Source organism: Carassius gibelio, chromosome A21 (genome assembly GCF_023724105.1).
Source record: "Carassius gibelio isolate Cgi1373 ecotype wild population from Czech Republic chromosome A21, carGib1.2-hapl.c, whole genome shotgun sequence".
NCBI classification, from domain to species: domain Eukaryota; kingdom Metazoa; phylum Chordata; class Actinopteri; order Cypriniformes; family Cyprinidae; genus Carassius; species Carassius gibelio.
The window spans coordinates 12,126,805-12,138,375 of NC_068391.1; the positions used below are offsets into that span (position 1 = coordinate 12,126,805).

Consider the following 11,571-nt stretch of genomic DNA (forward strand, 5'->3'; position numbering starts at 1 on the left):
TGTATACCGATTTTCATACATGTACATGAAACGTAGCTCGAGGCGCACATAGTTGAACGTGTATAGGTGGCGCTGTTGAGCCATTTTGCCACACCCACTTCTGAAACCCATATCAGACGTAAATTTTCGCCAGTTCTGAGGTGTGTGCAAAGTTTCATGACTTTTCGAGCATGTTTAGGCCCTCAAAAATGCGATTCATTTTGGAGAAGAAGAATAATAATAATAATAATAATAATAATAATAATAATAATAATAATAAACGGTGCAATTCCAAGAGGGTCCTCACACCATCGGTGCTCGGGCCCTAATAATTAAAGCTGCAAGCAGCGATGAACGGGCCCTCACACCCGGGCTCACCGCCATCGTGTGGCTTTAGTAAAAAGGTGAACGTTGAGAAATATGCATTTAATGTCCTAAATATAAGTGGAATATATCAAAGTATATCCCATATATGTGCTAATCTTACCGTTGCCAGCAGGTGGCGCTATCATTATAATGGAATATTGGCCTTCAGATGTGTTCAGGCCAGGACTCTTATCAAACATGTGAAGTTTGGGGAAGATTGAACATTTTATGCTTGAGTTACAACAACTTCTCTTCCTGTGGCAAGACATCAAATTTTGTCATGGCGCCATGGAAACGCCCTTTAACAAAAACTCAAGATCTCCAAAAGTTAACATTGCACAGGCCTTTAGATTAGACTGACCACAAAATATATGTTAATCTCAAAAAAATTATATGAGTAGTTTGTCGCAGCGTAAAACATGTCACTTCCTGTTGCCAATAGGTGGCGCTATGACTATAACTGAATGTGGGCATGGAGATCTGTTAAGGGCAGAAGTTTTATCTAACATGTGAAGTTTGGGGCAGATTGGACATTGTATGTCTGAGTTACAGCAACTTCCTTTTTCATGGCGAAACATCGAAATTTGTCAGGCCGCCATGGACACACCCTTTAACGAAATCTAAAGATCTTCGCAATTTAACATCGCAAAGGGCTTAAGATTACACTGACAAGGTTTGGTGTTGATCTGAATAAATCTCTAGGAGGAGTTCGTTAAAGTACAACCCCTGAAAATGGCCAAAAAAACGCCAATTTTGCAGAGAAAATTCTAAATAACCGACTTCCTGTTGGGATTCGGATTTCATACCAAGAGACTTTTTTGTAGGTATTGCTGTGTTACATGTGTATACCGATTTTTGTACATGTACGTGAAACATAGCTCGAGGCGCACTCTGTTGAAAGTGTATAGGTGGCGCTATCGAGCCATTTTGCCACACCTGATGGAATTTTGGCCTTCAGATGTGTTCAGGCCAGGACTCTTATCACACATGTGCAGTTTGAGGAAGATCGGACATTTTATGCCTGAGTTATAACATATTTTATTCCCATGGCGAGACATCGAACTTCGTGACGGCGCCATGGACACGCCTTTTAACGAAAACTCAAGATCTTCACAACTTAACATCGCACAGGCCTTTAGATTAGACTGACCACAAAAAATACATTGATGTCATAAAATTTCTAGGAGTAGTTCATCGCAGTGTAAAATATGTCACTTCCTGTTGCCAGTAGGTGGCGCTATGACTATAACTGAATATGGGCGTGTCAATCTGTTCAGGTCAGGAGTCTCATCAAATATGTGAAGTTTGGGGCAGATTGGACATTGTATGTCTGAGTTATAGCAACTTCCTGTTTCATGGCGAATCATCGAAATTCGCCAGGCCGCCACGGACACGCCCATTAACGAAAACTCAAAAGCTTCGCAATTTAACATCGCAAAGGCCTTCAGATTAGGCATACCAAATTTGGTGTTGATCTGAATGAATCTCTAGGAGGAGTTCGTTAAAATACAACGCATGGAAATGACAAAAATGACACAAAATTTGCTCATAATATTAGTAATAACCGACTTCCTGTTGGGTTTCGGATTTTGCTCCAAGAGACTTTTTTGTAGGTATTGGAGAGTTACATGTGTATACCGATTTTCATACATGTACATGAAACGTAGCTCGAGGCGCACACCGTTGAACGTGTATAGGTGGCGCTGTTGAGTCATTTTGCCACACCCACTTCTGAAACCCATATCAGACGTAAATTTTCGACAGTTCTGAGGTGTGTGCAAAGTTTCATGACTTTTCGAGCATGTTTAGGCCCTCAAAAATGCGATTCATTTTGGAGAAGAAGAATAATAATAATAATAATAATAATAATTAAAGCTGCAAGCAGCGATGAACGGGCCCTCGCACCCGGGCTCACCGCCATCGTGTGGCTTTAGTAAAAACGTGAACGTTGAGAAATATGCATTTAAACTCATAAATATAAGTGCAATATATCAAAGTTTATTCCATATGTGTGCCAATCTTCCTGTTGCCAGCAGGTGGCGCTATCGTTATAATGGAATATTGGCCTTCAGATGTGTTCAAGCCAGGACCCTTATCACACATGTGAAGTTTGGGCAAGATCGGACATTTTATGCCTGAGTTATAACATCTTTTATTCCCATGGCGAGACATCGAACTTCGTCATGGCGACATGGACATGCCTTTTAACAAAAATTCAAGATCTTCACAACTAAACATCACACAGGTCTTTAGATTAGACTGACCACAAAAAAGACATTGATGTCATAAAATTTCTAGGAGTAGTTTGTCACAGTGTAAAATATGTCACTTCCAGTTGCCAATAGGTGGCGCTATGACTATAACTGAATATTGGCATGTAGATCTGTTCAGGTGAAGAGTCTTATCAAAAATGTGAAGTTTGGGGCAGATTGGACATTGTATGTGTGAGTTATAGCAACTTCATGTTTCATGGCGAATCATCGAAATTCGCCAGGCCGCCATGGACACGCCCTTTAACGAAATCTAAAGATCTTCGCAATTTAACATCGCAAATGGCTTAAGATTACACTGACCAGGTTTGGTGTTGATCTGAATAAATCTCTAGGAGGAGTTCGTTAAAGTACAACCCCTGAAAATGGCAAAAACAACGCCAATTTTGCAGAGAAAATTCTAAATAACCGACTTCCTGTTGGGATTCGGATTTCGTACCAAGAGACTTTTTTGTAGGTATTGGTGTGTTACATGTGTATACCAATTTTTGTACATGTACGTGAAACATAGCTCGAGGCGCACTCTGTTGAAAGTGTATAGGTGGCGCTATCGAGCCATTTTGCCACACCTGTTGGAATTTTGGCCTTCAGATGTGTTCAGGCCAGGACTCTTATCACACATGTGCAGTTTGGGGAAGATCGGACATTTTATGCCTGAGTTATAACATATTTTATTCCCATGGCGAGACATCGAATTTCGTGACGGCGCCATGGACACGCCTTTTAACGAAAACTCAAGATCTTCACAACTTAACATCGCACAGGCCTTTAGATTAGACTGACCACAAAAAATACATTGATTTCATAAAATTTCTAGGAGTAGTTCATCGCAGTGTAAAATATGTCACTTCCTGTTGCCAATAGGTGGCGCTATGACTATAACTGAATATGGGCATGTCAATCTGTTCAGGTCAGGAGTCTCATCAAACATGTGAAGTTTGGGGCAGATTGGTCATTGTATGTCTGAGTTATAGCAACTTCCTGTTTCATGGCGAATCATCGAAATTTGCCTGGCCACCACGGACACGCCCATTAACGAAAACTCAAAAGCTTCGCAATTTAACATCGCAAAGGCCTTCAGATTAGGCATACCAAATTTGGTGTTGATCTGAATGAATCTCTAGGAGGAGTTCGTTAAAATACAACGCATGGAAATGACAAAAATGACACAAAATTTGCTCATAATATTAGTAATAACCGACTTTCTTTTGGGTTTCGGATTTTGCTCCAAGAGACTTTTTTGTAGGTATTGGAGAGTTACATGTGTATACCGATTTTCATACATGTACATGAAACGTAGCTCGAGGCGCACACCGTTGAACGTGTATAGGTGGCGCTGTTGAGCCATTTTGCCACACCCACTTCTGAAACCCATATCAGACGTAAATTTTCGCCAGTTCTGAGGTGTGTGCAAAGTTTCATGACTTTTCGAGCATGTTTAGGCCCTCAAAAATGCGATTCATTTTGGAGAAGAAGAATAATAATAATAATAATAATAATAATAATAATAAACGGAGCAATTCCAAGAGGGTCCTCACACCATCGGTGCTCGGGCCCTAATTAAAGCTGCAAGCAGCGATGAACGGGCCCTCGCACCCGGGCTCACCGCCATCGTGTGGCTTTAGTAAAAAGGTGAACGTTGAGAAATATGCATTTAATGTCCTAAATTGGGTGGAATATATCAAAGTATATCCCATATATGTGCCAATCTTACCGTTGCCAGCAGGTGGCGCTATCATTATAATGGAATATTGAATATTCAGATGTGTTCAGGCCAGGACTCTTATCAAACATGTGAAGTTTGGGGAAGATTGAACATTTTATGCTTGAGTTACAACAACTTCTCTTGCTGTGGCAAGACATCAAATTTTGTCATGGCGCCATGAAAACACCCTTTAACAAAAACTCAAGATCTCCAAAAGTTAACATTGCACAGGCCTTTAGATTAGAATGACCACAAAATATATGTTAATCTCAAAAAAATTATAGGAGTAGTTTGTCGCAGCGTAAAACATGTCACTTCCTGTTGCCAATAGGTGGCGCTATGACTATAACTGAATGTGGGCATGTAGATCTGTTAAGGGCAGAAGTTTTATCTAACATGTGAAGTTTGGGGCAGATTGGACATTGTATGTCTGAGTTACAGCAACTTCCTTTTTCATGGCGAAACATCGAAATTTGTCAGGCCGCCATGGACACGCCCTTTAACGAAATCTAAAGATCTTCGCAATTTAACATCGCAAAGGGCTTAAGATTAAACTGACCAGGTTTGGTGTTGATCTGAATAAATCTCTAGGAGGAGTTCGTTAAAGTACAACCCCTGAAAATGGCAAAAACAACGCCAATTTTACAGAAAAAATTCTAAATAACCGACTTCCTGTTGGGATTCGGATTTCGTACCAAGAGACTTTTTTGTAGGTATTGGTGTGTTAAATGTGTATACCGATTTTTGTATATGTACGTGAAACATAGCTCGAGGCGCACTCTGTTGAAAGTGTATAGGTGGCGCTATCGAGCCATTTTGCCACACCTGATGGAATTTTGGCCTTCAGATGTGTTCAAGCCAGGACCCTTATCACACATGTGCAGTTTGGGGAAGATCGGACATTTTATGCCTGAGTTATAACATATTTTATTCCCATGGCAAGACATCGAACTTCGTGACGGCGCCATGGACACGCCTTTTAACGAAAACTCAAGATCTTCACAACTTAACATTGCACAGGCCTTTAGATTAGACTGACCACAAAAAATACATTGATGTCATAAAATTTCTAGGAGTAGTTCATCGCAGTGTAAAATATGTCACTTCCTGTTGCCAATAGGTGGCGCTATGACTATAACTAAATATGGGCATGTCAATCTGTTCAGGCCAGGAGTCTCATCAAACATGTGAAGTTTGGGGCAGATTGGTCATTGTATGTCTGAGTTATAGCAACTTCCTGTTTCATGGCGAATCATCAAAATTCGCCAGGCCGCCACGGACACGCCCATTAACGAAAACTCAAAAGCTTCGCAATTTAACATCGCAAAGGCCTTCAGATTAGGCATACCAAATTTGGTGTTGATCTGAATGAATCTCTAGGAGGAGTTCGTTAAAATACAACGCATGGAAATGACAAAAATGACACAAAATTTGCTCATAATATTAGAAATAACCGACTTCCTGTTGGGTTTCGGATTTTGCTCCAAGAGACTTTTTTGTAGGTATTGGAGAGTTACATGTGTATACCGATTTTCATACATGTACATGAAACGTAGCTCGAGGCGCACACAGTTGAACGTGTATAGGTGGCGCTGTTGAGCCATTTTGCCACACCCACTTCTGAAACCCATATCAGACGTAAATTTTCGCCAGTTCTGAGGTGTGTGCAAAGTTTCATGACTTTTCGTGCATGTTTAGGCCCTCAAAAATCCGATTCATTTTGGAGAAGAAGAATAATAATAATAATAATAATAATAATAATAATTAAAGCTGCAAGCAGCGATGAACGGGCCCTCGCACCCGGGCTCACCGCCAGCGAGTGGCTTTAGTAAAAAGGTGAACAGTGAGAAATATGCATTTAATGTCCTAAATATAAGTGGAATATATCAAAGTATATCCAATATATGTGCCAATCTTACCGTTGCCAGCAGGTGGCGCTATCATTATAATGGAATATTGGCCTTCAGATGTGTTCAGGCCAGGACTCTTATCAAACATGTGAAGTTTGGGGAAGATTGAACATTTTATGCTTGAGTTACAACAACTTCTCTTGCTGTGGCAAGACATCAAATTTTGTCATGGCGCCATGGAAACGCCCTTTAACAAAAACTCAAGATCTCCAAAAGTTAACATTGCACAGGCCTTTAGATTAGACTGACCACAAAATATATGTTAATCTCAAAAAAATTATAGGAGTATTTTGTCGCAGTGTAAAACATGTCACTTCCTGTTGCCAATAGGTGGCGCTATTACTATAACTGAATGTGGGCAAGTAGATCTGTTAAGGGCAGAAGTTTTATCTAACATGTGAAGTTTGGGGCAGATTGGACATTGTATGTCTGAGTTACAACAACTTCCTTTTTCATGGCGAAACATCGAAATTTGTCAGGCCGCCATGGACACGCCCTTTAACGAAATCTAAAGATCTTCACAATTTAACATCGCAAAGGGCTTAAGATTACACTGACCAGGTTTGGTGTTGATCTGAATAAATCTCTAGGAGGAGTTCGTTAAAGTACAACCCCTGAAAATGGCAAAAACAACGCCAATTTTGCAGAGAAAATTCTAAATAACCGACTTCCTGTTGGGATTCGGATTTCGTACCAAGAGACTTTTTTGTAGGTATTGGTGTGTTACATGTGTATACCGATTTTTGTACATGTACGTGAAACATAGCTCGAGGCGCACTCTGTTGAAAGTGTATAGGTGGCGCTATCGAGCCATTTTGCCACACCTGATGGAATTTTGGCCTTCAGATGTGTTCAGGCCAGGACTCTTATCACACATGTGAAGTTTGGGGAAGATCGGACATTTTATGCCTGAGTTATAACATCTTTTATTCCCATGGCGAGACATCGAACTTCGTGACGGCGCCATGGACACACCTTTTAACGAAAACTCAAGATCTTCACAACTTAACATCGCACAGGCCTTTAGATTAGACTGACCACAAAAAATACATTGATGTCATAAAATTTCTAGGAGTAGTTCATCGCAGTGTAAAATATGTCACTTCCTGTTGCCAATAGGTGGCGCTATGACTATAACTGAATATGGGCATGTCAATCTGTTCAGGTCAGGAGTCTCATCAAACATGTGAAGTTTGGGGCAGATTGGTCATTGTATGTCTGAGTTATAGCAACTTCCAGTTTCATGGCGAATCATCGAAATTCGCCAGGCCGCCACGGACACGCCCATTAACGAAAACTCAAAAGCTTCGCAATTTAACATCGCAAAGGCCTTTAGATTAGGCATACCAAATTTGGTGTTGATCTGAATGAATCTCTAGGAGGAGTTCGTTAAAATACAACGCATGGAAATGACAAAAATGACACAAAATTTGCTCATAATATTAGTAATAACCGACTTCCTGTTGGGTTTTGGATTTTGCTCCAAGAGACTTTTTTGTAGGTATTGGAGAGTTACATGTGTATACCGATTTTCATACATGTACATGAAACGTAGCTCGAGGCGCACACCGTTGAACGTGTATAGGTGGCGCTGTTGAGCCATTTTGGCACACCCACTTCTGAAACCCATATCAGACGTAAATTTTCGCCAGTTCTGAGGTGTGTGCAAAGTTTCATGACTTTTCGAGCATGTTTAGGCCCTCAAAAATGCGATTCATCTTAGAGAAGAAGAATAATAATAATAATAATAATAATAAATATAGCTGCAAGCAGCGATGGCGGGCTCAAGCCACCAATGCCATCGCCACCCCGGTGGCATCAGGTAAACTGTGCCCAGCGGGCACATGCATTCACAATATCCCTCTGGCAGTGACGTTTTAAAGGATATGGCGGTTAAAGGGTTAATCCGAATCATCTAGACTTTAAAATCACATTCACAGAACAATATATATATATATATTCCCCAAACATATATATATATATATTTAGTAACACTTTACAATAAGATTTCATTTATAAACATTATGTTACCATGAACAATATTTATATAGCATTAATTTATGTCAGTTAATATTCCAAACTTAAACATTAAAACATTGTTTTATTGTGATTTTTTTTCCAAGCACATTTTACCAATTCCAAACCATATCAATCTTAATAACTACCATTATTTTTTATTTAATCATTTATGAGTGCTATACAATAGTCCAGGAAAGCTGTAAGAGAAAAACTCCTTATATTCATGTGCAGAATTATTAGGCTGTTTTCTTTTACAGATGAAATGCGCTAAAAAAGAGTTTTAACTCAAACTGTTTTAACTCAAAGTCGAAAATTATGAAATACCCATGAGAAATATCAAACACAAATGCAATACAAAAATTGATAAGTTAAGACTTGACCATTGTACAAAAATGCTGACTGGGTCATGAGGTCAGAAAAGAAGAAGAAAAAAAAAAACAGGTCAAGAAGAACTGACAAAAATAATTGCTAAATAATTAGGAATTAATGTGAAGATTATTTTTTAGTCAATTCTGCAAGACAGACTTTCAGGAAAGGAGGTGGAATAAAAATGAGCTCCTAAATCTTAATCCCGGATTCTGGAAGATATATTCCTCAAACCATCGGACAAGAGGAGGTGGTGCTGGTCCTTCACGAGTCACTTTAATCTGTTCAGAAAGCCTATATATAAAGTCTTAATATATAGTATTTCACAATACTTCATGGTATTCTAATCAAATCATTTTTTGGAATCTTAGATCTCTCAGAACCTGACACCGAGTAATTCTGAGACTCCAGGAAAGTGGCAGTTCTGTAAAATGTTGGCGCTGGAGACTAAATGCTCCCTGATAGTTTCACACCTAATTCACTTAACACACACACAAACACACACACACACACACACACACACATTACCCAAAGTGACAGAGGGACAGAGTGACATCAGATGTATGATAGTTTTTTAATTTTCTATCATCCATATAGTGTTGTATAGTCATGAAACTATGCATATTTCCTCAGAATGACTTGTCTTCTATGTGTACATTTTTTTGAAGTATTTAGAAGCTGCACTTAAAAAAATAAAAGACATTTACTGGTTACTTTTTTACTGTTACTTCAAAAAATCACCACGACAAAACCATTCAATCTATTCAAAATTCATCCGCACCTGTACTGTAAGATACATTATTTAAACAGTGGTAAAAGAGGATGTGGTGCTGATCCTTCAAGAGTCACTCAAAACTTATCTGTCCATAAAGCCTATAAAGAATTATTCTTAATATACAGTTCACAATACTTCAGCATGTTGTTCTAATTAAGTGAGGGTCATTTTATCAGTAAAATACATCAAATTCATATTATTTTTCTTTGAAAGATTTCTATAAATGATTTAAATCATACTTGTTTCTACAATAATTATTTAAAAGTGATCCTATAGCTCCATCTGGTGGCCATTATTGGTACTAAGAATTGCCAGCTTGATTTATATGTTATGATAGTTTTAATTTTATGCTGGCTCTTGAAAATGATAAAGCTATGAAACTTACTGTGCTTCCTTCAAATGATGACTTCTAGGTATATAAAAAATTATGAAGAGTTGGAATTAAAAATTTTAAAGATATAGTAAAATAACTATGGTATTTTTTTTATGTTACTTTAATAAATCTCTATGGCCACACCATTTAAGGTATCCTAAACCCATTCGCAATTTAACATCTTCAGTATATGGCTTCATGTTAAAAAAGTTTGGTGTGAACTACTTGTGTCTTCTTGGAGGAGAATGAATTCATTTACAGGCTGAGTTTATCATAAATCCACAATAACATTTCTGAGTTCTGTATCAATCAGTGTTGTTGTTTGTTTATTTTTATTTTTTTATTTTTCATAGGAAGATAACTGACCCTTTACTCTCCTTTTTAATAAATGAGCTATTTATAGCTGTATTTATAAACTGCTTACTACTGACCATTAATATTGGGACAAGGTTTTATGAAGCATGAACTGACTATTTACTAATGAGTGCAGTTATTATAAAGTGTTATCAATGCATTTGCTAATGTTAACAAATTAGACATTATTTTACAGTGTTATCAAATCCCTTAAATGATTTGTAAGTGTTTTGTAATGATTTTATTGACCTAAAAGCATTTGTGAAAGTTCTGCTTGCATTACAGCTTAGTCTTGATCTGTGAGCTGAACAGATTTACTGTTACATCCATGAGATTATGTAAATTCAAATAAATATCATGTCACAGGATGTCAGAGGTCAGTATCAAATTAGTTTGAAATTATTATTTGCAGCACAAATAAGGTTTTTTAGGATTTTTAAAAATCCCTAAAACTGTCAGAAAAGGATAAGGCCTAAGATTTCTATGTGAGTGGCTAAATTTGTTTGTTTTTATAACTATAATGCATAAACTATGAAACTATACAAAATGTATAAAAAAGTACAAGTTATTCTTTTCCAATGTTTTTTATTTATTTACAATTTTTTTTTTTTTTTTTTTTTTTGGGATTTACATTTTTAAAAATTAGCCTATGGCAATGATTCTAAACAGCTTGAATAAAACCTGTCAATATTTATTATAGACCACTATAACTGTGTATAATCTAACAAACGAGTTTAATATTAAAATAAAGTGTGTACACCAGATAAATTGGACGATAAAGAAATTGCTAACAATAGTATAATAGAGCATGTTTTAGGTTTTTAGGCGTTTAGATGCAGAAATGGACAAATCAAATGTAAAATCAAATGTAATTGATTTAATTAAATATAGATTAAGTCTTGTTAGAGCAAAATAATAAATAAATATGTACACACATTAAAAAAGCAGCCAAGATGAATGAGTTTAATTTTTTATATAGATTAAAATTGAAGACAGAAGCAGCTGGTATGTGCGGTCACTTAATATTAAAATCCAGTAGATCCACTTCAGATTTATTTCTCAACAGTTTATGTTCACGTGGCTGTTTTCGTTTATAGTCGCCAAGCTATTATGTATTTTGAAATAATCTTGTCCGTGATGTGTTCGTTCTTACGACGAAAGGCAGAATCCTGCAGCTCGAGAGAGAAATGTTATTCTGCCAGTCGCGCTTTCAAATAGTCTTGCGCACTTAAACGGGTCACAAACACCTGCATTTAGCTCGTGTTGTGTTATAATGGATGTATTGTGTGCATTTATGGCAATAATTTATTTTGAAAAGCTCTTAAACAAGAATAAATTCGTTTGTTTTGAACTTGTGACACTGTGCGCGCTGATCGGAGGCAGTGATTTCAGATAGGCAGCCGCGAATATTTCATTTTCACACAAACAGTTCAAAAACATCTTAATTTAGCTCT

At 37.5% G+C, this 11,571-nt stretch overlaps 1 long non-coding RNA gene across 1 annotated transcript; it reads left to right on the forward strand.

The window, feature by feature from the left end:
* Positions 1–484: 484 nt before the first annotated feature.
* Positions 485–5,748, forward strand: LOC127941736 (uncharacterized). Its single transcript, XR_008149139.1, has 3 exons — positions 485–1,576; positions 3,480–3,525; positions 5,487–5,748. It is a non-coding gene; the product is annotated as an uncharacterized LOC127941736 (long non-coding RNA).
* Positions 5,749–11,571: the final 5,823 nt, after the last annotated feature.